Here is a 26,711-nt window from a genome sequence, read left to right as displayed (position 1 = left end):
GGGAAGGGACTTGCTGAGGGTCACAGAATGCCAGTGGCAGGGGTCACAGTGGTCATTTCACGAGACCGCACGAACTCTCAGTCTTCCTGGGATCGGACGAAACCTCATGAGGTAGGTAGGGAGGAGTGGAGAAGAAAGCACGGGCCCGGCGTCATCAGTCCAGGCCTTGCCTCCCTGCCCTGCCCATTGCTGCTAAGGGAAGTTGGGAACGTCCCTCAACTTCTCAGGACTTCAGCGTCTTCATCTGTAAAATGGGATTATCTTAGCATCTACCTATCGAGAACGGTGAGAGTTAAATGAAGTGACGGATGTCAAGGGCATACAAGGATGCTTGGCCCATGGTGGATGCAGAGTTCTCAGGGAAGAGAAACTGAGGTCCAAAGAACTGGACAGGCCAGGCACGGTGGCTCATGCCTGTAATCCCAGCACTTTGCGAGGCTGAGGCAGGTGGATCACCTTAGGTCAGGAGTTTGAGACCAGCCGCCTAACATAGTGAAACCCCATCTCAACTAAAAATAACGAAAAATTAGCTGGGCGTAGCGGCACACACCTGTAATCTCAGCTATTTGGGAGGCTGAGGCAGGAGAATCACTTGAACCTGGGAGGCGGAGGTTCCAGTGAGCTGTGATTGTGCCATTGCACTCCAGCTTGGGAAACAAGAGCGAAACTCTGTCTCAAAAAAATTATTTAAAAATACAAAAATTAGCCAGGCATGGTGGCGGGCGCCTGTAATCCCAGCTACTCCAGAGGATGAGGCAAGAAAATTGCTTGAACCCAGAAGGAGGAGGATGCACTGAGATCAGATTTCACCACTGCACACCAGCCTGGGCAAAAAGAGTGAGACTCCATTTCAAAATAAATAAATAGAAATAAAAATAACTAACCAGGAGGTGGTATTATTGTCAGCAGGCGTGTATTTCTTTTTTTTTTTTTTAAGATGGGGTTTCACCATGATGGCCAGGCTGGTCTTGAACCCTTGACCTCAGGTGATCCACCCACCTCGGCCTCCCAAAGTGCTAGGATTACAGGTGTGAGCCACCATACCCAGCCTAGCAAGTGTGTATTTCTTGTCAGGAAGCAGGTGCACTCACGCTCTCTCTCTCCAGGTGGGCTTGGCTACCATTGGCTGTTCCCCCCACCCCCCATCCTGGGGCAAGGAGCTCCTGCTGGGCCAGGGCAGCCACACATGCCCCAGGTGTGGCTGTTGCAGTTGCAGCTGGCAGCATTCGATGGTGTGGATGACTCCGGCAGTGTGGCTAGCTGGGTTTAGTGATGGGGGCAGAGACGGAAGTTCCCTTTGAGACCCACCCCCCAACCCCCGCTTCTGTCACCCACCTCTGCAAGCTGTAATCATCCAACCTTTTACATTTAGCGATACTTCCTCTTACTAGTATTACACTTCTAGCTCTCCTGCCAGACAGAGCTGTGGGAGAGAAGGTCCAGGCCCTCCTGGAAGTAGGGGAGAAATCAGTTCTGCCCACTGATCTTTTCCTTATCTCTACTTGGAGACTCTCATGGAATTGTTGGGAGAGTTTAATGAATTAATATGCGGAAGAGCTTCACACAGTGCCTGGTTGATGGTTAACTATTAGTGTCATCCTTCATGGTTCAGGTTGGGTGTCACTTCCTCTAGGAAGACTTCCCTGACTTTCCCAGGCTGATTTGGTGCCTGCATCCCCTGTGCCTCCGTGGTACTTCCTATCACACTGAGTTATAATTGTCCCTTTATTTGTCTTTCTCCCGTACTCAACAATGAGCCCCCAAGGGGGGTTGTGCCATATGCTGTTCACTGTTGTATCCCCAGTGTGCCTGGCTCAGGTGGGAGTGACAATTATATTTTAGGTGAATGGGTGGGACTCATGAGAGGTGGGGCTCTGGGACCAGGCCCTCAGCCCTGTCACTCACATGCTATTTGATTTAAGCTCTCAGGGTTGAAGTTCCCCCGCAAGGGGAAATGGAGCTAAAACAACCCCTTCCTCATGGGGCTGAGGTCAGGAGCAAATGAGATTGTCTGCAAACTACCTGGCACACTACGTGTTCCATAAACATGCACTGTTGTTCTGCAGTTCCTGATTAAATACCCTCTACTTGGCTGGGTGTGGTGGCTCACGCCTGTAATCCTAGCACTTTGGGAGGCCAAGGTGGACAGATCGCTTGAGGCCAGGAGTTTGAGACCAGCCTGGCTAACATGGCAAAACCCCATCTCTACCAAAAATATGAAAATTAGCCAGGCATGGTGGTGCGCAACTGCTGACCCAGCTACTCAGCAGGCAGAGGCAGGAGGATTGCTTGACCCTGGGAGGCAGAGGTTGCAGTGAACCGAGATTGCACTACTGCACTCCAGCCTGGGCGACAGAGTGAGACTGTCTCAAAAAAAAAAAAAAAAAAGGAAAAGAAAATAAAAAAAAGCCAGGCGCAGTGGCCCATGCCTATAATCCCAGCACTTTGGGAGGCTGAGGCAGGTGGATCACCTGGACTCAGGAGTTTGAGACCAGCCTGGCCAACATGGTGAAACCCCATCTCCAATAAAAATACAAAAATTAGCTGGGCGTGGTGGCAGGCACCTGTAATCCCAGCTACTTGGGAGGCTGAGGTAGGAGAATCATTTGAACCAGGGAGTTGGAGGTTGCAGTGAGCCAAGATTGTGCCACTGCACTCCAGCCTGGTGACAGAGCAAGACTCCGTCTCAAAAAAAAAAAGGATGGAAGGGTCCAAACTAGAGCTGTTAAGAGCCTAGTTTGGACAGAGCCAGACCCCTCTTTAAAAAAAAAAAAAAAAGAAAAGAAAATAAAGTGGCTGGGTGCGGTGGCTCACGCCTGTAATCCCAGCACTTTGGGAGGCCCAGGTGGGAGGATCTCTTGAGTCCAAGAGTTCGAGACCAGCCTGGGCAATATAGTGAGAGACTCCCTCTACAATAAATAAATAAACAACAAACAATTAGCCGGACATAGTGCTGCGCACCTGTGGTCCCAGCTGTTTGGAAGGCTGAGGTGAGAGGATCACCTGAGCCTGGGAGGCGGAGGTTGCAGTGAGCCCAGATCTTAGAGCCACTGCAATCTCTAGCTTGGGCGACAGAGCAAGACCCTGTCTCAAACCAAAAAAAAAAAAAGTAAGTGACCTTGAGCAAAACCCTGCCCCTCTTAGAACCTCAGACTTGCTGTCTTTACACAGAAGACGGACTTCAAAGTCCCTACGACCTTGCCCGCCCGCATCAGCCTGAATTAGTTAGCGGGCTGGTTTCCCAAGGGCTCTGCGGGACACTGCAGCATAGCAGCGCCGCGGCTGCCGAGGGGTTAATACCGGTGGGCCCCGCCCCTTTTCTTGCCCCGCCCGACGGGCACCACCCCCGCTGGGGTTGTACCCTTGACCCCGCCTTCAGGCCGTGCGTCCACCGGAAGTGCCCGCGCGCAGGCAGCTCACTTCCGCCCGGCAGGTGACAGTCGCGGGGCTCCCAGCCGCCGGCAGCCCGGACGCGCCGGGAGAGTGTGAGGTGGAGGCCGCGGACATTTTGGTGCCAAGTCGAACCGAGCCGTGACGCTGGGAGCCGTTGGGACCTGCGGGTGAGGAAGCGGGGACCTGGCGAGGCAGGAGAAGAAGTGGGGCGGGGAGTCGGGGGTCCTAGGTGAGAGGTTTGCAGGGTCAGAGGTCATGAAGAGGACGCGGCGCTGCAAGGGGCGCGAGCGGCGTACGCAGCCGGAGACTGAAGGGCTGCGGGTTCGTTCATTCATTCGCGCTCGCTTGGCCGCCGGCCTGTTCCCCGACCGTCCCAGATCCGCAGCCCCGCCTGTGGCTCCCGCCGGACAGACTCCTAGACTTAGGCCCGGAGGAGCCCGTTCCTGGCTGGAGGGAAAACTCTTCGGGCTCTGGTTTCCTCTGTCAGACTCACCCTCATGGCCATCCTGAGTCCTCTTTGTTGTTCAGGGCGTTATCTCTTTGCCAAGGTTCAAAAAGAAGAAAAAAAAATTAGAAAACGGTTCCATGCCGCCCGCTCCCGGCTAGGCACGGGCTTGGTATTGTCTGTTGGAGCCTCTAAGACAAGTTGACTATGATAATGCTACAAATAACGAGGGAGATGCTTGCTAGTGGCTATCGAGCGCCTACTGTGTACCGGGCACTGTGCTAAGCACTTCTACAGTGCCACGTTTAAACTTCACAGCAACCTTTGTGGGGATTAAATATCCCCATTTTATCCAAGAGGACACTGAGGCACAGAGCGGTTCGATCACACGTGTAAGGTCGTTCATGTAGTAGAGGCAAGGTCAGATTTCCTGCCCAGGTTCTCAGGGACCTGCAAGTACAGAGACAAAGGAAAGGCTGGAGTCAGGTTGGGGTGTAGGGGATATTTAAGACTTCTAGCTGCTGTTGTGTTTATTTGGATTTGTGTCAGGATGTAGCCTTATTGCTTCTTGTCTGATCTTCGGAAGGGGCATCTGATTCACTTTCTTTAGGATAAAACAATATTGCAGGCCCTTGTTAGTAGTGATGTCTTTCAGGGCGAGAGTCTTAAGATATTCCTGACTTTTGGGAACTGTGAGACACAAAACAGGCTATCCATGAAAGCTGTTTGAAGATGATCCAGAACTTCTCTTCAGAGTGGTTGAACAGCATTTCTCTTGATGTAAAGAGAGGGGAACCACATGACCTCTAGGGGATCTTTTGGTCCTAGGTTCTGGAAGAAGGTACCCAGAGGAAGAATCAAATGCAAGCCCCATGACTTCTTACCTGAGCAGAGCACCTCTTACTTGGGAGCTGGTGAGATGGTTTGGTGGCTGGAGGACTAGGCCGTGTGACTCTGAGTCCCATTCCTTTGTGGATATTCGCTTGCTTCAATTCTGCCTCAGTTTCTCTGACATCAACATGAGAAAGACCTGCTGCCTCCCTGTCTACTCCTAGGTGAAGGAACCTGTGAATGAATCCATGAAGGCTTCCATATGCTTCTGAAGAAAGTTGTATATAAATATTACTCTGATACATTTTTTAAGCCCTATGATCTGTTTTCCAAGTTCCATTGAAGTCACAGAAACTTAATAGTGTCACCTTATTCCCATCCTTCCAAGGGAGGATTTGAGGTGAAGCAACTTGTCGCAGACAGTAGGCATATGAGCAGAGTGCAGAGCATCTGGTTTTCTGTCCTGAGGTGAGCCCACCACTCTCCTCTGACCTCTTAGAAACTGTCATGAGGAGCAGCTTCAGTAGTTCCCCCAAAGAGTCAGATCCCTCAGAGGTTGTGTGGCGATCATCTCCTGAGTGCGGATCAAGTGGAGGCTTCACCCTGAGCTGCTTCCAGAGCGCAGAGGTATGATGGAAAGATCACCTGACTCCCAGTCAGTCAGCCCTGGGTTCGACCCCAGCTCAGCAGCTTCCTGGCACTGTGACCTGGATAGTTTTCATAGGCTGGCCCTCCTTTACCTCAGCTCTGAAATAATACGGGCCATCCTCTCCTACTCCCCCACCGCTGGTTTGTATGAGGGTAGATGGGAAAATTTGTTCAGGGCCTGTTATTTTGGGTGCTTTGACTCTAGGCCAGCAGGTGCCTGCCGGGGGCCTGTGTCTGAGAAAGGCTGTCAACCTTGGTTTTCTGGAGTGTTACTTCCTGCTGCACACAGAGACCTTTATGTACCAGGGACTTCTACCCTTCTTGTTTCACTTCCCAAAAGTAGTTCAGAACAAGTTCAATTTGTTATTCCTTCCGGCTTTGAGCTTGGACCTGCATCTTTTTCTAGTTATCTCCTGACGCTCTCGCATGCCTTAACTGCTCACTTCCCAGAAACTGCCCATCTCTGGCACCAAAGCCTGCTGTGCTGACAGTAAGCAGCATGCTTGGGCTTTGCACTTTGCTGTGTTTCTGAAGATTGAGGGGACATCCATGCCTTGCACGCGTTTCTTTTTCTCGACAGGTCTTTTTGCCTAAGAGAGATCACCGGTACTATCACAGCCCAGAAGAGATTTTTCTGTTCTTTATCTCTTCACATAGAGTGGAACAAATACTCCTGAGAAAAAATTGTCAACAGAGCATTTGGGAATCCTTAAAGAAAGCTCATCAGTGGCTCCTAATTGCCCTCAAGCCAAAACTCACATTTCTTAGCATGGCATTCAAAGCCCTTTGGACTCTGACCCCTGCCTAGCTCTCTTTTTTCATCTCTCCTGCTCCACACTCACCTTCTGCCAAGCTCCAGTCAACCTCAGCTGTTTGCTACTTCTGCAAGCCCCAACTTTTTTTTCTTTTTTTGAGACAGGATCTTGGTTTGTTACCCAGACTGTAGTACAATGGAGCTATCATATCTCACTGCAGGCTCCAACTCCTGGGCTTGAACCATCTTCCTGCCTCAGCCTCCCAAGTAACTACAACTACAGGCGAGTGCCACTGTGCCTGGCAGAATATTTTTATTTTTTGTAGAGTCAGGGTCTTGCTGTATTGCTCAGACTGGTCTCAAACCCCTGGCCTCAAGCAGTCCTTCCCCCTGGGCCTCCCAAAGTGCTGGGATTATAGGTGCGAGCCACCACACCCAGCCTCCCAACTCTATATACCTCTCTGTCTTTGCTTTGCACCATTCCCTCTGCCTGAACACCATTTCCTGCTCCCCTGACTGTACCTTCCTAGCTGGAGTGCTACCTGGTGCTTCCCATCTGATGGTCGCCCCTAGGCCTGCGCTAGATGCCCCTCTTTGATGTCCTGTGGCAAGGGTCACAGTGGGTTGTGATTGTTTACTTGGCCCTCTTCTAAGTAAATAGCTCTTTTTTTCTTTTTTTTTTTTGGGATGGAGTCTCACTCTGTTGCCCAGGCCGGAATGCAATGGTGCAACCTTGGTTCACTGCAACCTCCGCCTCCTGGGTTCAAGCGATTCTAATCCCTTAGCCTCCTATAGGGTAGCTGGGATTACAGGCATCTGCCACCATGTCTGGTTAATTTTTATATTTTTAGTAGAGATGGGGTTTCACCATGTTGGCCAGGCTGGTCTTGAACTCTGGATCTGCCCACCTCAGCCTCCCAAAAGTGCTGGGATTACATGCATGAGCCACTGTGCCTGGCCAGTAAATAGCTCTTAATCCTCGACGAAGACCTCCCTTAACTATGTCTCCAGTACCTAGTGAGAGATCTGGTACATAGTTGGTGCTCAGCAGTTGTTCACTGAGTGAATGAATGAATATTGCATTGAATTGTTAGGATTCTTTGGCTCCTAAGGGATTCAAAGCACTTTCTACATTATCTCCTGTCCATCCTCAAGTCACCTCATAGAGACAGAGAGAAATCTGATCAGTGCTGAGACCACTTTCAAACTACAGTTGCTACCACCAGCCAGTCACCAGAGTGTTTCAAGGCTTCCAGACACCTGGGAATCTGGTATGGAGCAGGGAGGTGGTAAACCTTCTCCTGGTAGTAACAATAGTAGCTAACATTTATCAGGCATGTTGTGGACTGAGCACTGCTAAGGGCTAGGTATATATTGACTTGTTTTTTACCCTCACAAACCCCTCAGGCATATAACATTGTAGTTCCCATTTTACGCTTGTGCTGCAGTTGTGCCTGTTTGCTCTGTGGAGCCTGGGAGAGCCCCTGCCATACCTGCTGTGGCTGCCTTCCCCTACCCACTCCTGTGCTTAGATTGTCCACTGTTGTATAGTGGAGCTGAGGAAGGACTTGGCTATGGTTCTGTGCCTCATGCTTTCTGGGTCTTTAGCCTTGGGCTTAACCTCTGACTTCTGACAGGAAGGGAGGCTTCTCCTACTTATGGTAGAAGTGTGGCCTAACTCTGGGTTGACCCCACAAGGCCCAGAGTACATCAGTTACTGGGATGCCTTAGTCACTGATCCTCCAGGTCACCACCAGTTACTGTAGTCCACCCTGCGGACTCTGAGATAGAAGATGGTAGATTTGAAAGTCAGGTCTCAGAAGCTTTAAAACTGAACCTTCAGTGTTCATTTTCAGCATTTCAATAGCTGAGTTCCATAGACTTGGGTGGCAGATACTTTTTACCACACCCTCCTTGCATTTAGGATCTTAAGCATATTGAGAGTGGAATAACACAATGTCAGTAGAGCTAGCCTCGTGGCTGCTGCTGTGGTGGTCTTCGTTGCCTGATCTTTCAGTGTTGGGCAGCCGGCTGCTGGGACGCTCAGGACGGGACTTCTGAAGTCCAGCATTGATTCAGTATTTATTGAGGCCTGCTAGTGCCTGGTGCTGGCCTATGCTGATAGGTCAGCAGGCCAGATATGGTCTCTGCCCTCCGGTTGCTTACTTCATTCTAATGGGAGAGAGAGAGACAAAGGAGAGAAAAAATGTGATTATTAGAAAAACCAATCAGCCATGAGGGAAACAGAAGACATAGCAGCCAGAGCTTGTTAAAATATAAGTCCGATGTCAGGACTCCTCTGCTCCAAACCCTCCTGTGGCTCCAGCTCACTCTGTAAAAGCCAGAGCCCTCACCCTTGCTCAGAAGGCCCTGCATTCTCGTGACTTCCTGGCCTACTGTTTCCTCATTGCTCACTCAGCCACATTCACTTCCCTGCTGTTCCTCAGACATGCCAGGCACATACTCACCTTTGTACTGGCCATCTCTATTGCCTGGAAGGCTATTCCCCAGACAGTTTCACCTGTCACCTTCTCAAGGAGGCCTTCTATGGCCACCCTAGTTACATTTTAACTTCCCTTCCTCCCCTCTCCCCTCCCTATCCTTCTTCCCTCCTCTTTTTGCCTCCATAGTATTTATCACTATCTAAGATGTTATGTATTTTACTTAATTATCTTGCTTATGGTCTCTTTCCCCCATTAGAATGTAAGCTCCATGTAGGGAAGGATTTTTGTCTGTTTCTTTCACTGCTGCATTCCCAACATGTAGAAGTGTTTCTGGTACATGAAAGATGCTCGGGAAATCTTATTCTTATGAATAAGAATACTGGAGGATGTGGACTGAGAAATACCTTCTTAAGATTGTACATGCATAGCCAGGTGCAATGGCTCATGCCTGTAATCCCAGCTACTTGGATGGCTGAGGTGGGAGGATCACTTGAGGCCAGGAGTTCAAGACCAGCCTGAGTAATTTAGTGAGACTCTGCAAAGAACTTTAAAAGATTAGCTGGGCATGGCACACACCTATAGTCCCAGCTACTCAGGAGGCTGAAGCAGAAGGATTGCTTGAGCCCAGGAGTTCGATGCTGCAGTGAGCTATGATCACACCACTGTACTCTAGCCTGGGTGACAGAGCAAGACTCTGTCTCTCTGTCTCTAACAAAAAAAAAAAAAAGGCATCTTTTCCTTTCTTTTTTTAAGCATCAGAGGTATCACGTTAGAAGGTAAGATATCTTTCGAGTGAGGTCACCTAAGCTGAGATTTGAAGGATAAATTGGAGCAGATAGGAGAGGATAATCCAGGCAGAAGCATCAGCAAGTGTAGAGATAGTGAAGAGCTTGGCTGTTAGAGGAACACCGAAGGCATGGGGGCCTGGAGGCAAGGACCTGGTGCTTGTGTCATATCCTGTGTCAGAGCCCCCCACCTTCTGCAGCTCTGTCAGTCTGTGCTGGTACCATGGGAGCAGGTGACAGTGACTTGGCCTCACTGAACATTTCTCCCACTGGAGATGTTGCCACCTGATCTTCTGCCCTTGCCCTTTCTTCTCTCTCTCATCATTTATTCACTTACCTTCCATTTATTGGATGTAAACAGGCTAGGGATCTGGCATGTTCAATTTCAGTGTAGTCAGAATAGCTTGACAGTCGGAGCAGATGTGTCTCTGATCCTGGCTAACCCAGTGAATGGAACATTGAGAAGCTGCCCTAGCAGAGGTTGGGTTACAACACATGAAATTTCCCCTGGAAGAAAGTTGAGCACTGGTCATTCAGATATTTATTGAACACCTGCTGTTTGCCAGGTACCAGCCTAGGAGTTAGGAATACAATAGTGAACAAAGTGGACAAAATCCTTACCCCCGTTTACATTATGGAATTTATTGGGGGGAGAAAAAATAGACAACGTAAGTATATTTTACAATGTGTAGGTAATAAGAGCTTCTAAGGGAAAAAGAGGAAAGAGGGTTAGGAAGTCGTGGAGATTATTGGGGGGAGGGGTGTACGATTTTAAATGAAGCGGTCAAATAAGGCCTCAATGAGAAGATGGCATTTGAGCCAAGACCTGAAGAGGTGAGGGACTGAGCCATGAGGCTTTCTGGAGAAAGAGCCTTCCTGACAAAGCGAATAGCACGTGCAAAGGCCCTGGGGTGGATGCCTGTTGTGTTCAAGGAGCAAAGAGGCCTGTGCGGCTGGAGCTGAGGGAATGGTGGAGAAGAGTTCAAAGGGTAATGGCCAGCAGGGTGCATGTGTGAGAGAGAAGGGCATGCATCTCTTACAGGGCCTGTGGGTTAGGAGGCCATGCTAGGGACTTTGGCTCTTACTTAGAGTAACGTAGGGAACCGTTGGAGGACGTTGAGCAGAGGGGTGCTGCTGTCTTACTTAGATTATCAAGGGATCATTCTGGCTGTTGCTGAGATGGGGTGGCAGCAGAGCAGTGTGGGAGCAGCTTTGTTAGCACTCTCAATGGGAGGTGATGGTGGCTTGGAGCTGGGGGTTAGTGATGGAGCTGGTAAGAAGCTGCTCACGGATTCTAGATTCATTTTGAAGATTGGAATCCACAATAGGATTTGCCGATAGATTTCAGAGAGAATATGTTGTTAAGGGTGACTCAGGTTTTTAGCCTGAGGACCTGTTGAAGATGGTGCTGGCAGGAACTAGATGATGTAGACTGCAGGGTGAGCCAGTTGGGGAAAGGAGGTCAGTTTTTTTATCATGTTAAGTTTGAGCTGCCTGCTAGGCGTATCCACAGTGATGCCGAGATGTCAGTTAGACATTTGGACATGTGTGCTGGGAGTTCTGGGCAGAGGTTGGGCTGTGTGGATGATATGCAAAGCCCTGACACTGGATGACAGCATCAAAGAGGCAAAATAGCATAGATGGAGAGGAGAAGAGGTACCAGCCTGAGCCCTGGGGCACACGGTGTTGAAGAAGAGGGATAGGAACAAGCAAAGGAGACAGAAGGCACAGACAGTGGTGTAAGAGGACAGGCAGAGAGCGTGGCATCCTGGCATTTGAGGGAAGACAGTATTTTGGGGAGAAGGGACTGGTTAGCCATGTCAAATGCTTATCAGCATGAGACTTGTCATTTGACATGACCATTGTGTCTTCTACTGGCAGGACCCAACACATCTGGCATCTGGGACCATTTCTGAATCTCATTCTTCCTTCCCTAACCTCATTTCCCTTCCAAGTCCTTTCCTTCAGCCAGTCAGGGAGGCTCACAGACTTCTTTTGGCCTTAGGTAAATCACTCATCTCTCTATGTCTCTAATTCCTTGTTTTCTTTTTTTTAATGAATTACAATGAAAATTAAATGAGAAGGGTTGTAAATCACTCAGCAAGAAAGCTGGGGTTGTAAATTCCCCAGCTAGTGTTGATTTAGTTGTTTTCGGTTCCCTCCCTTGTCACAATGGCAGTGTCTCTGTGCCACCTCCACTCTTGCCTCTCTAAATCTGACCTGTCTTTTCATGACCAGCGAAGCCCCTCCATCGAAGAGAACCTGGCTTGCTGCTCTGTCTCAGAACCCTCCTCCTCTGGAGGCGTGATCACTCTGCCCTTTCCCTGCAGTCCTTTACTTGGCCTCTCAATCTGTAAGAGCTCAGCAAGAAACGATGTCCTTTGTTTACTGTATGTGTGCTTCTGTGTGGGGCACAGTTCCAGGCATAAGCGGATGGGGCTCTGTACTGTTGATTTGACAGATCTTCAGAAAGTGTTCTTATTATATAGATAGGAAAACCAAGATCACAAAGAGCCTTGTGCTGTGGTCTCTGGTCTCTTTCTCCTCATCTTGATTAATTTCAGTGTTGTTCAGAAGATGCGTTACTATTTTGTTTTCAAGTCCAGAGAAGCTTTTCTTTTTCTTTTTTTAAGATGGAGTCTTGCTCTGTCACCTAAGCTGGAGTGGAGTGGTACGATTTCAGGTTCAAGCGATTCTCCTGCCTCAGCCTCCTGAGTAGCTGGGACTACAGGTGTGTGCCACCACGCCCGGCTAATTTTTGTATTTTTTGTAGAGATGAGTTTCACCATGTTGGCAGGCTGGTCTCGAACTCCTGACCTCAAGTGATCCGCCCGCCTCAGCCTTCCAAAGTGCTGGGATTACAAGCATGAACCACCATGCCCACCACTTTTCTTTTTCTTCACAGCAGACCTTTCCACATATTGCTGCTTGTAGATGAGTTGAGAACTGGCACCTGAGTCTAGAATGAGGTTCTAGAGACTCAATGCCAATATAAGAATGTTTGCATGTGACATTTGTCTGCCTTTAGTTTCTTTTCATTTTGAAGTCTTTAATTGCTAATGAGCCTCAGGAGAGTGGCTTTTTTCTTTTTTTTTAAGAGAAGATCTTGCTCTGTTGCCCAGGCTGGAGTACAGTGGCACATTCACAGTTCATTGCAACCCTGACCTCCCAGACTCAAGCAATATTCCCACCTCAGGCTCCTGAGTGGCTGGTACTATGGCTGTGCACCACCACACCTGGCTAATTGTTGTATTTTTTTTGTAGAGATGGGGTTTCACTACACTGCTTAGGCTGGTCTTGAATTCCTGGGCTCAAGCAATCTGCCTGCCTCAGCCTCCCAGAGTTCTGGGATTACAGGTGTGGGCCACCGTGCCCGGCCAGGAGATTAATTTTGACTAATCAGTTTTCATTGAAATCCCAGGAGGCCCATAACTTGGCAAGCTCATCCAGACAGGCTTTTACTAGGCACATCACCAAACTTGATGTTCCCTGTTGTCCAAACTGGATGGGCTGGCCCTAAAATAACCTGTAATTCAACATCTGAGGACTCTGCAGGGAGGTGTACCCTTTAGCCTAGAGCAGGTATGTTTCTTCCAGGGCTTTATTCAGAGAGGAGCAATTAGTTGCTTTGCTGGACAGAGTGGGACATGTGTGACCTTATTAGGGGGCAACAGTGGAGCATGTTGGCACCATTTTTTAGCTGTGTAACTCCAAACAAATTCCTTGACCTCCCTGGGCTTCAATTTCCTCACCTGTAAACTTCTTCATGAATCACAAGGACTAACTTTAAAGCTCTTTACATGGTGTCTGTCACGTGGTGCACATCCATTTGCCATTACTACTGCCACTGCCACCTTTGTTCCAAATTTCATGCTGAGCCTAAAGAACACCGATTATTTTCTCATAGTTATTGAACTGACTTGAAAGAGCCTATCCGTCTGAGTTCAGTAACCACATTGTCTCAGAGAGAAAGTCTGAAATCTGGTTTCTCAACTGCTGAATCACCTTTTAGTCTTCCACCTGGCTTTACCTGTTTCCCTGTCTGTAAAGTGAACTTAAGTATTTACCTGTAAGTACCCTTTTCCTTTTTTTTGAGACAGGGTCTCTGTCGCCCAGGCTGGAGTGCGGTGGCGCAATCATGACTCACTGCAACCCCCCGCCTCCCAGGTTCAAGCTATTCTTCCACCTGCCACCCTGCCAAGCTAATTTTTGCATTTTCAATAGAGACACGGTTTCATCATGTTGGCCAGGCTGGTCTTAAAGTCCTGACCTCAAGTGATCCTCCTGCCTCAGCCTCCCAAAGTGCTGGGATTATAGGCGAGAGCCACCGTGCCCGATCCCTTTTCCTTTTTAAAAGGAAATTGTCAGACAAATGATGAGTAGTGAGTAGCATCATCATCTCTAGTGAACTCTAAGCTTTGTGGGAGCATACACAGTCCAGGGCATGGCACAGAGTGGGGAATATTTGTCAAATGAATTAACCTCTGCCCTTGAAACAGAACCAAAGCAACAAAACACATGGAATGAATAAAGTGACCTTTCTGCTCCAAATGAATAAGAAACGGTGGCATCACCCCAGCCCCTTTTATTCAGTCTTTCCTAACTTCCTCTTGACTGTCCCTAAGCTAACATGTGACATGGAGCAGGTTTCTGAACAGCTATTCATCCATCAGGGAAGTGTTGAACAGTGACAGTTCCAGCACCAAAGTTGGAAGCCACCAATATAGACCTTCAGAGATCAGTTTTCCCTACCTGTGTATCCTTGAGTTAGAGATAGGACATGGAGCTGGAGCTGACCTTGTGAAATGTCTCTTTCCCCTTTTCCTTTCCTAAAGCTTTTTGTCTGGCTCATCTCACCACACTGATGGTCTTCTTCATTAATTCACTGAGTGCCAAGAGTGTGCAATTGGCACCACCAACTTCATGCTTCTCATCTGTTTGAAGAGCATGGGCTGCTCTGACATGAGACTAGAAAAGGCCTTCCCCTGACATTGGCTGGCCATTTGGAAAAATTAAAATTTTATTGTTTGGCTTCTTACTGTTTTCTTTCCTACTGAAAACCAAATGGGATTTGCTGGCTTTAGCTGTATTCTGAATTTGTTCTCTTTTTTCCCCTTGGAAACATCTTATGTCATGCTCTTAGAATGATCATACTCTACTTCCTGGTGTTTGACCCTGGGAAGAACACTCATTGGTGGGGAAATGGGTTCCTCATCCAGCAGAGAATCATAGAATGTGAGATGTGCGTGGGACTTGTCATTCAGTAGACTGGTTTTCAAGCTTTGCTCCATAGAACCACGGGATGTCTGAAGGGCCCTGATGAGGACAGGAGAGTTGGGCATAGTGAAATGAGCCAGGCTCTAGGCCTCCCACCCGTCCTTGCACCAGAACAGTTTCACTTTTATCTGTTTAAAATGGTCTAAGAGTGGAGAGGGACTTGAAGAGCCATTGATTAATTGTATTCTTTTGTTTGAGAATTGGAGAAAGGCAGGCCCGGAATGCAGGGAGATGCCTAGGATCACACAGCTGTTGGTAGTAGGGCCAGATTTCCTGGCAGCCATCTTGCCATTGGATCAGCCTTGCCCTGTTAACTGCAAAGCCTTATGTTCCCAGTCTAGTCTGCCCAGTCATCACTGTCTGGCACTTGTCACAGAGCTCTCTCATGTTGTCTGTTTTGGGTCCTTGGTTTTTTAGCTTCTCTGGGAACCTGTCTTTTCATTCATTTTGCCAGCAAACATTTGGTGAGCTCCTAGAATGTGCCAGGCGTGGTGGCAGTCACTGGGGACAGCACTCAACAGTACAGATCCCAGATTAGAGGAGGAGCTCTGTGGGGAAATCTGAGATATATATATATATATATATATATATATATTTTTTTTTTTTTTTTTTTTTAAGAGACAGAGCCTTGCTCTATTGCCCAGGCTGGAGTGCAGTGGTGCAATCATAGCTCACTGCAGCCTTGACCTCCTGGGCTCAAGCTATCCTCTTGCCTCAGCTTCTGAGTAGCTGGGACTACAGGCACGTGCTGCCATGCCCAGCTAAGTTTTTTGTTTTTTTTTTTTTCTCCCAGTAAAAATAGACTCTCGCCATGTTACTCAAGCTAGTCTCGATTTCCTGGCCTCAAGTGATCCTCCTGCCTCTGCCTCCCCAAATGCTGGGATTACAGGTGTGAGCCACCATTCCTGGCCTTGCCGTACAACCAGGTCTAGTGTCAGGAGGCCTCTGCCCCTTCAAGTCCAGAAGAGGCTCCTCTGCAATGTTTAAGCCTAGACTGAAGAAGGAGCACAGGGTGGGAAATGTATTTTGGATAGATATACCATTTTTTCTAAACTGCATTGTGTTTCTAAGAGGTACATGTACAGGGGACAAAATACCCAAGTTATAAAAAAGGTAAATGATGGAAAATCAGGCCCTCACCCTATTCCTCAGCTACCCAGCTTCCTTTCTAGAGGAAACTGCTATTGACTTTTCTTGTTTATCCTTTCCAGGATAGCCTATGTATTTGTAAATACACAGATATTTATGTTTTATTAATATTCATATGTTTAATTAGAAATAGTAGCATACTACATGTACTTTGCATCTTGTTTTTTTCATTTAATATCTTGGAGAGGGTTGCGTAAAAGCATATGTAGAACCACCTCATTCTTCTGCATGTATACATAGTATTTCATTATGTCCGTATGCTGTGTTATCGTTTAACGTATTTAGAGTTGGGGTCTTACTGTGTTGCCAAGGCTGGCCTCAAATCCTGGGTTCAAACGATCCTCGCCACTCAGCCTCCTATGTAGCTGGAGCCACAGATGTGCTCAGCTCTGCTGTGTCGTCATCTTTTAAACCAGTCGTGTGGATCGGTATTTATAATATTTTGCTATTAGAAAGGATGCTGCATGAATAATTTTGGACCTACGTAGTTTTCCACGTGTAAAGTCCTAGAAGCAAAATTACCGGGTCAAAGGGTAAGGACCTTTGCAATTTTAATGGCTGTTACCAATTTGCTTCAGAGATTATAGCATTTCATACTGTCACTAGCCTCAAATGAGAGTGCCCATTTACCCGCATCAGCATCAACATGGGGTGTTATTAGACTCTTGGATCTTTATCAATTCAGCAGCTGGCAGGTGCTGTCTCACTGCACTTTCAGTTTCTAAGTTCCCTTATAACTTATTCTTATAAATAAGCTCGAACCATTATATTAATTCACTTCCTGTGAACTGTTCACATCCTCTGCCATTCTCCTATTTGTAGTCACTTTTTATGTAGGAAAATAGGCCTTGTCTGCAATGTGATGCAAATTTTTGTGTGTATGTTTCTCATATGTCTTTAGGTTCTTGGCCTCCCAAAGTGCTGAGATGACAGGCATGAGCCACCTCACCTGGCCTATTTTGTTGTTTTTTTAAAAATAATTTTTTTTTGGAGACCGAGTCTTGCTCTGTCGCCTGGGCTGGAGTGCAGTGGTGCGATCTTGGCTCACTGCAAACTTTGCCTCCTGGATTCAAGTGATTCTTGTGCCTCAGCCTCCCATGCGCTCACCACCATGTCCAGCTAATTTTTGTATTTTTGGTAGAGACAGGGTTTCACCATGTTGGCCAGGCTGGTCTCGAACTCCTGGCCACAGGTGATCCACCCGCCTTGGCCTCCTCCCAAAGGGCTGGGATTACAGGGATGAGCCACTGCGCCCAGCACATTTTAAAAAATATTTGTTTAATTTACACCAAGTGAAATGCTTGACTCTTAAGTGTACAGTGTGGCCAGCACCTGCAAGATCATTTCATTACTTCAGAGGTCCTTCATGCCTGTTTTCAGTCCTTCCTACCCAGAAGCATCCACTGACCTGACTTCTATCACCATAGCTTAGGTTTGCCTCTTAGAGCTTTGTATGAATGAAGTCTTGTGATATTTATGATGTTTATATTTTTTCTTGTCAACATGCTTTCATTCTCACATTAGCCCTTGTCAGAAGAAATATGTGAGGTACATAGAGCAGCAGGTACAGCAGTCCCCGCTCCCCTCTTTTTTTCTTTTTCTGAGACACAGTCTCACTGTGTCACCCAGGCTGGAGTGCAGTGGTACGATCCTGGCTCACTGCAACCCTCCTCCTCCCGGGCCCAAGCAGTCCTCCCACCTCAGCCTCCTGAGTGGCTGGAGCTACAGGTGCGCACCACCATGCTAATTTGGTAGAGACAGGTTTCCCCATGTTACCTGGGCCAGTCTCAAACTCCTGGGCTCAAGCAATCCACCTGCCTTGGCTTCCCAAAGTGCTGGGGTTCACAGGTGTGAACCACAATACCCGGCCTGATCTCCCCATTTTAAAGAGGGAACTTGAAGTCTAGAGATGAAGTAGACTCAGTTCAGCATACTTTCCTTTAAAAGGTTGTCACCAATTTTAAGACATTGGAGAAAAATTGAAATACTATATTCAGTACTCATTTTCTTATGTTTCTCTTTTTCATTCTCAAAGGAGCTGGTTTTATGTTTTTAAAATAAATTCATTTTATTAGCTTAAAACACAAAAAATCCATATTTCTTGTTCCTAAAATTATATTTAGATATGTGAAGGCAAAAATTTGAAAAATATTGAGATTTGATTCCTGAAATCCTTGCTCATGTTAAAAAAACAAACAAAAAAAAGAAAAATATTGAGAACTTTTTTCCCTTTAAACCTAACCCTAACTTCAGCAGCTAAAACCCGAAGTCTTTAGATGGGAATATTTTTTGTTCTTCCCTTTTTTTTCCTTAGGACCTAGGACTTCATTTTCCCTCTCTTAGATCACATTACATCTTTGTCCCTGGCCAGTGTTTCCAAATGTCTCACCAAGGGCTTCATTATACATCTAGAAAACATAAGAGAAAACTACTGTATTTTAGACTTTATTGCTTAGTCTTCCCCTTTTTTTTTTTTTTTTTTTGAGACGGAGTCTCACTCTGTCACCTAGGCTAGAGTGCATGCTGCAATCTCAGCTCACTGTAACCTCTGCCTCCCGGGTTCAAGTGATTCTCCTGCCTCAGCCTCCCAAGTAGCTGGGGTTACAGGCACCCACCACCACGCCTGACTAATTTTTTGCTTGTATTTTTGGTAGAGACAGGATTTCACCATGTTGGCTAGGCTGGTCTCGAACTGCTGACCTCAGGTGATCTGCCCACCTCGACCTCCCAAAGTGCTGGGATTACAGGCATGAGCCACAGCATCCAGCCTCAGTTCCCTTTCTTTAATTCTAAAAAGTGAAGTTAACCAGAACTGGTTCTGGGATGTGACATCAAAGTCATAATCTTTCAAATGTGGGTGTGAGAAATATTAAGAGGGGGACAGCTGCATTGGCTCCTCAAGGGCAAAACCAGTTGTTCCAGATATGCCCCTCTTTTAATTTTGACTGTGCGCATCCCCTTGAGCCATTCCGTGGCCTGTAAATGCTGAAATTGAGGGGATCCCAGCCCAGAATACTGTTTCCTTAGCAAAAGTGACTCATTATACTGGCCATAGCAGTTTCTGAATCAGAAATTCCCTGTAATTACTACTTTTAAATAATGTGCCCTGACACTTTCAAAGATGGAATCCAAACCCTAAGCTTTTTCTTCTCTAAATTTGCTGCCTGCTTTCAAATGTAGTTCATGTACCCGATCAGATTTATCAGAGAGCAAGGTCTCAGCCCTTTGGCCTCCATGGGATAGGGATACAGTGTATGATAGCAGCTCAGCAGTGCCAGGAAAAGCACCAGTCTTTCCCATGATATCTACCAGTCTGAGCCCCTTTAGGACTGAACTGTCAGGTTTTTTACATTCCTGCAGAGAGAATGAGAAATCTCTCTTGCACTGACATCCAAGAGGCAGCTGCAAGACCAGGTACCAGCATTAGATGCTCACAATGGAGAAAGGACACGAGGAGATTGCTGCCCTCAGTACATCACTAAGCTGTAGGTAGGAGATCATTCACGGTGAGATGAGGTGTTTTGTTTTGTTTTTTAATCTTTGGGGTGGCTTTCCAAAGTGTTTCACTTTTCTCCACATCTCCTTCCTTCTCTAATTTCCTGCATATAAAACAACTTCAGAGAGATATGATTTCTGCATCATCATTCCCATTGGGCCCTCTGCAGAGGGATATGCGAAACAGATACTGCAGAAAAAAGCTGCAGCCAGCACCAGCACAATGAGTGGCAGTTAAGTTTGTGAGTAGTTGCTCAGCACCTGTAAAGGAAGAATGTCAAGGAAAGCTCAACACTGTCGGGGTATCTGCAGCTGTGGTTTGACTAACTACCCTGCAGCTCTGTCACTTTATTTTTTTTTTTTAAATACCCAGAAAGAGAAGCTTTCTCACCCTTTTCTCCTCTTGGTCAGTTGCATTCGGCACAGATCTGTCACCAGCAGGTTGCGTCCTGGGAATTTAGGGCCCTCTGATGTGTTGGGCCTGCAGGGGAGGGCAAAGCCCCTGACAGCTTTTTCTGCTGGACAGGCAAGAAATTCTGAGCAGCTCTGACATTAGATAGCTAAGTTATTTTGTTTTATTTACTTTTCTTTCTTTCTTTCTTTTTGAGATGGAATCGCACTCTGCTACCCGGCGTGATCTCAGCTCACTGCAACCTCCACCTCCCGGGTTCAAGCAGTTCTTCTGCCTCAGCCTCCTGAGTAGCTGGGACTACAGGTGCATGCTGCCATGCCTGGTTAATTTTTTGTATTTGGATAGAGACAGCGTTTCACCATGTTGCCCAGGCTGGTCTCAAACTCCTGAGCTCAAGGAATCCGCCCACCTGGGCCTCCCAAAGTGCTGGGATTACAGGTGTGAGCCACTGCACCTGGCCACTTTTATTTCTTTCTAGATTTAATATTCGAGTGGTTTCTGTGTTACTTTCTGTGTTTCTTTGTGGCCTGTGAGTTTTAGCCCCTTTTGCCTTCAATTATCCCTCTTCTTACATTCAACCTCAAGAAATGATATTATCCTATTATTTTGGATACGTTTGCCAGTTACGCTTTCAAGTCTGTGACTTCTGGAACTATGCAGATCTTTATTGTAAAGCAGAAATCCCATTATCTGATTTCCCTGCTTATTTCAGAGTTCCCCAAAGAACCCCTAGGTTGGTGAGGTTTCTGAGAAAATGGCTTTATGTGTGTGCAAAAAAAAAGAACAAATCATATTTAATGTCAGTAAATTCCTGTTAGAAACAAACGCTAACTAGTTACGTAACAGGGCTGCCAGAGAGCAGGCTGAGGCTCCCTGGGATTTTCAGTGGCCCCTTTTCATTTCTTTTCAACAACCATCAATTGAATACTTGCTGTATACGGAGCCTGGGCCAGGCATGAAAGAGAAGGGCGAACGGGAGCTGTGAGCCTGGCCCATGCGGGGGCCTGCCTTTGTGGATCTGTCTAGATCCCTGACTCATGCTGGGAGGACCAGCAAGTTAGAGTCCCCACTGTGGACTTGCAACATCAGGCACAGCGGGCTCTTCTGCTCTTTCCCGCAGCTCCCACAGAAAAGTGCCATCCTCCCTTTTCATCTTTGCAAAGCAAAAGGAAAGTAGAATTGTGCCTTTTTCTTCAAACTGTTTTGTCACTTAAGCCTTTATTCCTGCAGGATCCACAAAAGATTTAAGGTGACCCCAAGACAGTACATATTTGTTTCCCATTGATTACTGAAACAAAATCTATGGTGTCTCTCAGTTGGGAGCCTTGCTCAATGCCATCCTGCCATAAATACGCTTAATTTGGAAAAATCCAATTGGGCTGGAGTGGAGGAGCTATGTTGGCTTGGTTTCCAGAGACTGTGAAATGACTCCTGATCCCTAACATCCATTGCACTAGTAACTTTCATCTCACCCCTGTATAGTAATGACTTGAAAGGAGATGTTGGTGGGTTGAGTCCCTTCCATAGACGCAACAAAAGGGACAAAGTGAAGTGGGGTTTATCCATTCAAATGTCTATTTTTTTGGCATTGTGTGGTTTTCTATAGCACATAAAACTACAGATAGGATTGGAAGGCTATGCTTGAAAGTCTCAATGTTTTTTTGCAGGGGCTGGAGTACAGTGGCACAATCTCAGCTCACTGCAACCTTTGCCTCCTGGATTCAAGTGATTCTTGTGCCTCAGCCTCTTGAGTAGCTGGGACTACAGGTGTGTGCCACTGCACCAGCCTCAATTTTTTTTTTTTTTTTTTGACTGAGTCCTTAGCCACTATCAGGGAACTGTCATCCTTGTAAGAAGAGGGAAGCAGAATTCCTTCATCGATAGAGCATAGGGACTGAGCTCAGGGAGACCTGAGATGGTCTCCTAGCCTAGCCACGTACAAGCCATGTGACCTTGGGCAAGCTCTGTAACATCCCTGAGTCAGTTTCATCATCCATAAAATGGGATTAAAAACAGTTACATTATTGACAAGATTAAATGAGATAATGTGGGTGAAGCACCTGCCTTTAATAGGGGCTCAGTAAATTATAGCTTCTTAATAAATCCTAGAACAATCCCAGAAGCCTTGTATCTAGGGTAACTTGTTTCCCTTGTAACTTCTTTTATCTTTGATCTGTTCCCCAGAAGAACTTTGAGGTACATAGTAGGTGCTCAGTAAATGTTTGTTGAATGAATGAGGGAGCCTTAGTACTTTGTTCTATTGTCTTTTTTTTTTTTTTTTTTTTTTGAGATGGAGTCTCACACTGTCCCCTGGGCTGGAGTGCAATGGTGTGATCTCAGCTGACTGCAACCTCTGCCTCCCAGGTTCAAGTGATTCTCCTGCCTCAGCCTCCCAAGTAGCTGGGATTACAGGTGCCCATCACCACACCCAGCTACTTTTTTGTATTTTTTGTAGAGACAGAGTTTCACTATGTTGTCCAGGCTGGTCTCAAACTCCTGACCTCAGCTGATCTACCTGCCTCTGCCTCCCAAAGTTCTGGGATTACAGGCATGAGCCACCATGCCCCCGATTGTCCTTTTTTTTTTTTTTTTTTCCAGATACGGAGTCTTGCTCTGTCACCCAGGCCGGAGTGCAGTGGTGCGATCTCAGCTCACTGCGACTTCTGCCTCCCGGGTTCAAGCGATTCTTCTGCCATAGTCTCCCAAGCAGCTGAGATTATAGGCGCACCACCACGCCCAGCTAATTTTTGTATTATTAGTAGATATTGGCCAGGCTAGCCTCGAACCCCTGACCTCGTGATCTGCCTGCCTCAGCCTCCCAAAGTACTGGGATTACAGGGCTGAGCCACCATGCCTGGCCCCCTATTGTCTTATCATGGTACCTCACACTGTGAGCTTTTTTGCACTAGATGTCCTGAGAGAGCCTTTTTGGTTTTTTTCAGGCAGAGTTTCACTCTTGTCACCCAGGTTGGAGTGCAATGGCGTGCAGTCTTGGCTCACTGCAATCTCCACCTCCCAGGTTCAAGCAAGTCTCCTGTCTCAGCCTCTTGAGTAGCTGGGATTATAGTCAAACACCAACACACCTGGCTAATTTTTGTATTTTTATAGAGACAGTGTTTCACCATCTTGGTCAGGCTGGTCTTGAATGCCTGACCTTGTGATCCACCCACCTTGGCCTCCCAAAGTGCTGAGATTACAGGTGAGCCACTGCACCCGATGAGAGAGCCTTTAAGAAAATTGAGCAGATAGATTTGGGAACTTCTGTAGAATACAGATTATAGCCCTTTCTGGAGATGAATCCTACATGTTACTATTTTAGAAGCTCAGAAAAGTTGTGGAGAGAAGTCTCCCTAGCCTTTTAAACTTGGCATTTTCTAATCTCATTTGACTCTATAGGGTAAGGTAGTGCCTCGATGCTGTGATGAGGCTTCTAATGAATTAACATGTGCGAAGCATTTAGGACAGTGCTAAGCAAAATGGGTCCCACAAAGGGGCTGCTGCTGCTGTACGCCCTTACATCCTTGTGCAGGTATTTATGTGGGAAAGATTCCTAGAAGAGGCATATTCAAAAATTTGATAGGACCAGGTGTGGTGCCTCATGCCTGTAATCCCAGCATTTTAGGAGGCCAAGGCAGGAAGATTGCCTGAGCCCAGGAGTTTGAGACCAGCCCAGGCAACATGGTAAGACCCCATCTCTGAAGAAAAAAAAAAAAGCTGATAGATTCTCAGAATTACTTTTCAAAACCTAATCTGCCATGATCTAACAGTTCATTTGCCCAGGAAAGAGATAAGCAGCTGTTTTCCTATACTACATGTGTTCTGGATCCTTCTCCCTCTGCACACCATAACTGAAGAGGCAATGGAACATAACTGAAAGTCACCCTCTCTTTGTCTTGCAGGAGTCTGGCCACAGATAAGGGACCAAAATGACTGACTCAAAATATTTCACCACAACCAAGAAAGGTATTATTTGTTTAATAATGTGCCTTTTCCTACGCTTTCTCTGCCTGTCCCTTCTGTTTTCCTCCTGTGGCTATAGGGAGTAGGGGTGGGAATGAAGGCCTGGAAGCAGGGCAAGAATGGCCTAGAGCTTCTTGTAGATCTAAAAAATTGAACTGTTGATGATATAAGAAATTGATCACTCCTTTTAGAGCTCAGAAAGGGAAGAACATTAGCTCCAAGTATGGGAGAAAAAGTGCCCTTTGGTTCCCCATGGCTTAAACTAATTATGTTTTTGGCTGGGCACAGTGGCTCACGGCTGTAATCCCAGCACTTTGGGAGGCCGAGGCAGGTGGATCATGAGATCAAGAGATTGAGACCATTCTGGCCAACATGATGAAACCCCTTTCTCTACTAAATATACAAAAATTAGCTGGGCATGGTGGCACACACCTGTAGTCCCAGCTACTCAGGAGGCTGAGGCAGGAGAATCACTTGAACCCGGGAGGCAGAGGTTTCAGTGAACCAAGATCACACCACTGCACCCCAGCCTGGCGACAGAGCGAGAATCCATGTTAAAAAAAAAAAAAAAAAAAAAGTGTTTTTTTTCCAGGGGGAAAAAAAACACACAATCCTATCAGCACCCTTGCAGCAGAGTGTGTGTGTGTCTGTGTGTGTGTGTGTGTGTGTCCATATGTCTGTCCTTATCCAAGGGCACTTTTTTTTTTTTTTTTTGAGATGGAGTTTCATGCCAGTCACCCAGGCTGGAGTGCAGTGGCGTAATCTTGGCTCACTGCAACCTCTGCCTCTTGGGTTCAAGTGATTCTCCTGCCTCAGCCTCCCGAGTAGCTGGAACTACAGGTGGGTGCCACCACGCCCACCACACGCAGCAATTTTTTTGAATTTTTAGTAGAGATAGGGTTTCACCATGTTGGCCAGGCTGGTCTCAAACTCCTGACCTCAAGTGATCCACCCACCTTGGCCTCCCAAAGTGCTGGGATTACAGGCATGAGCCACCATGCCCAGCCAGGCATGTATTTTTCATGGTTGTAATCCTGTTTTTCATTTGACATTTTGACATCATCTAAACATCTCCCAACAATTCTAATGACTGCTATTAAGTCCATTGAGTTGCTACACTGAAATTTGCTAAGCTAGGCTTAGAACATTGGGCATTTTGGTTGTTTCTGCTTTTAAGGAAATGGAGGATGTTGTCGTGGCTGACAAATGTGCTTTAACCGTGTAAGCATCTTTCTGACCAGCCCTTCCTTCCTCCCTCCTTCCTTCCAAGTGAGATTGACACACGCCTGCCAACCAGATGAAAAGAGTCTGTTACTGGATCAGCTGAGCCAGGACCTAAAGCCTCCCCCTCATCAGGCATTTCATGTATTGGACTAGCTGGGTTTTTTTCTTCTTTTGAGATCGAGTTTTGCTCTTGTTGCCCAGGCTGGAGTGCAGTGGCACCATCTCGGCTCACTGCAACCTCCGCCTCCTGGGTTCAAGTGATTCTCCCACCTCAGCCTCCTGAATGGCTGGGATTACAGGCATGCGCCACCATGCCCAGCTAATTTTGTATTTTTAGTAGAGATGGGGTTTCTCCATGTTGGTCAGGCTGGTCTTCAACTCCCAACTTCAGGTGACCCACCCGCCTCGGCCTCCCAAAGTGCTGGGATTACAAGTGTGAACCACTGCACCTGGCCAAGTCTAGCTGGTTTTTATTGAGAACCTACCATATGCAGTGGAAGAGAGACAGAGCCTCTGACCTGGTGTTGCTCCAGGTTGAGCAGGAAGGACAGTTTATAGAGTAGTAACCACACTAAAGAATAGTGGGTCCAAGGGGGACCGTGGGAGAATTCTGGGTGGAGCTGGCCAGATAGATGGGGAATAGGAAGGGGAAGGAGTGAGTGCTCTGCCTGTGATACATTCAGGGAAAGGGAAGTAGTGGGCATGAGTTACCGAGGAGGGTGATGCGAGAAGAGGTTAGAGCCAGGCACAGCGGTGCCCCAGGTGGTGTTGGGTGGGAGGATTACTTACTTGAGCCCAGGAGTTCGAGTCTAGCCTAGGCGACTAATTAAAAAAAGATAGAAAGCAATGGAGAGGTATGCAGGGATCAGTCCTGTGAAGCCTGGTGAGCCACAGGGTGAACTTAGTGCTGAGTATATTGGAGTCTCAGGTGGGTTTTTTCGGTGTTTTTTGTTGTTGTTTTGAGACGTAATTTCACCCTGTCACCCAGGCTGGAGTGCAGTGGCGAGATCTCTGCTCACTGCAACCTCCCAGGTTCAAGCCATTATCCTGCTTCAGCCTCCCAAGTAGCTAGGTCTATAGGCACACCACCATGCCCTGCTAATTTTTGTATTTTAGTTTAGCTGGGACTCCAGGCATGCCACCATACCCCGCTAATTTTTGTATTTTGGGGGTGGGGTTTTTTAGTGGATTTCTTTTGGGAAGAGAGATGTGTGAAGAGAGATGCCTGGCTTCAGTGCCCCAGCCAAAAAGACAAGGAAGTAGGTTCAGGAAAGCAAAGTATTTTCGGTGGGCCAAGCATAGGAGTTTAGAACTTGGGCCTTAGGGCTTCAGTTTCAGCCCTACCACCTACCGGCTTTGTATATGCATTACTGAGCCTCTCACAGCTTCCATTTGCTCACTGCAGGGAAATGCAGAGTTGTGAGAGTTAATTCCTATAAGAAAATTCTGTGGGAACAAGTTAGCGTGGCACTGACTGGGTTTAGAGAAGGGCTCAAGGTGGCTGGGCGTGGTGGCTTATACTTGTAATCCCAGCACTTTGGGAGGCCGAGGCAGGTGGATCACTTGAGGTCAAGAGTTTGAGACCAGCCTGGCCAACATGCTGAAACCCTAGCACTACTAAAATACAAAAATTAGCTGGGCATGGTGGTGTGCGCCTGTAGTTCCAGCTATTTGGGAGGCTGAGGCAGGAGAATTGCTTGAACCTGGGAAGCAGAGGTTGCAATGAGCCGAAATCATACCACTGCACTCCAGCCTGGGCGGCAGAGTGAGACTCCGTCTCAAAAAAAAAAAAAAAGAGAGAGAGAGAGAAGGGCTCAGAAAATAACATCTGCCCTGGTAACCTGTTATTGGGATCCTGACTATCTGTCCGTGGCAGGGCCAGACAAGCCTACTT

At 47.1% G+C, this 26,711-nt stretch overlaps 1 long non-coding RNA gene across 1 annotated transcript; it reads left to right on the top strand.

The window, feature by feature from the left end:
• The first annotated feature begins 3,044 nt into the window (after positions 1-3,044).
• On the top strand, positions 3,045-23,569 carry LOC116535606. Its single transcript, XR_004262284.1, has 2 exons — positions 3,045-3,560; positions 23,533-23,569. It is a non-coding gene; the product is annotated as an uncharacterized LOC116535606 (long non-coding RNA).
• Positions 23,570-26,711: the final 3,142 nt, after the last annotated feature.

The sequence above is a fragment of the Sapajus apella genome, unplaced genomic scaffold (genome assembly GCF_009761245.1).
Source record: "Sapajus apella isolate SASKATOON/1434 unplaced genomic scaffold, GSC_monkey_1.0 scaffold95, whole genome shotgun sequence".
NCBI classification, from domain to species: Eukaryota; Metazoa; Chordata; class Mammalia; order Primates; family Cebidae; genus Sapajus; species Sapajus apella.
The sequence above is the reverse complement of the archived record's forward strand: the minus strand, read 5'-3'. Positions and strand labels throughout refer to the sequence as shown.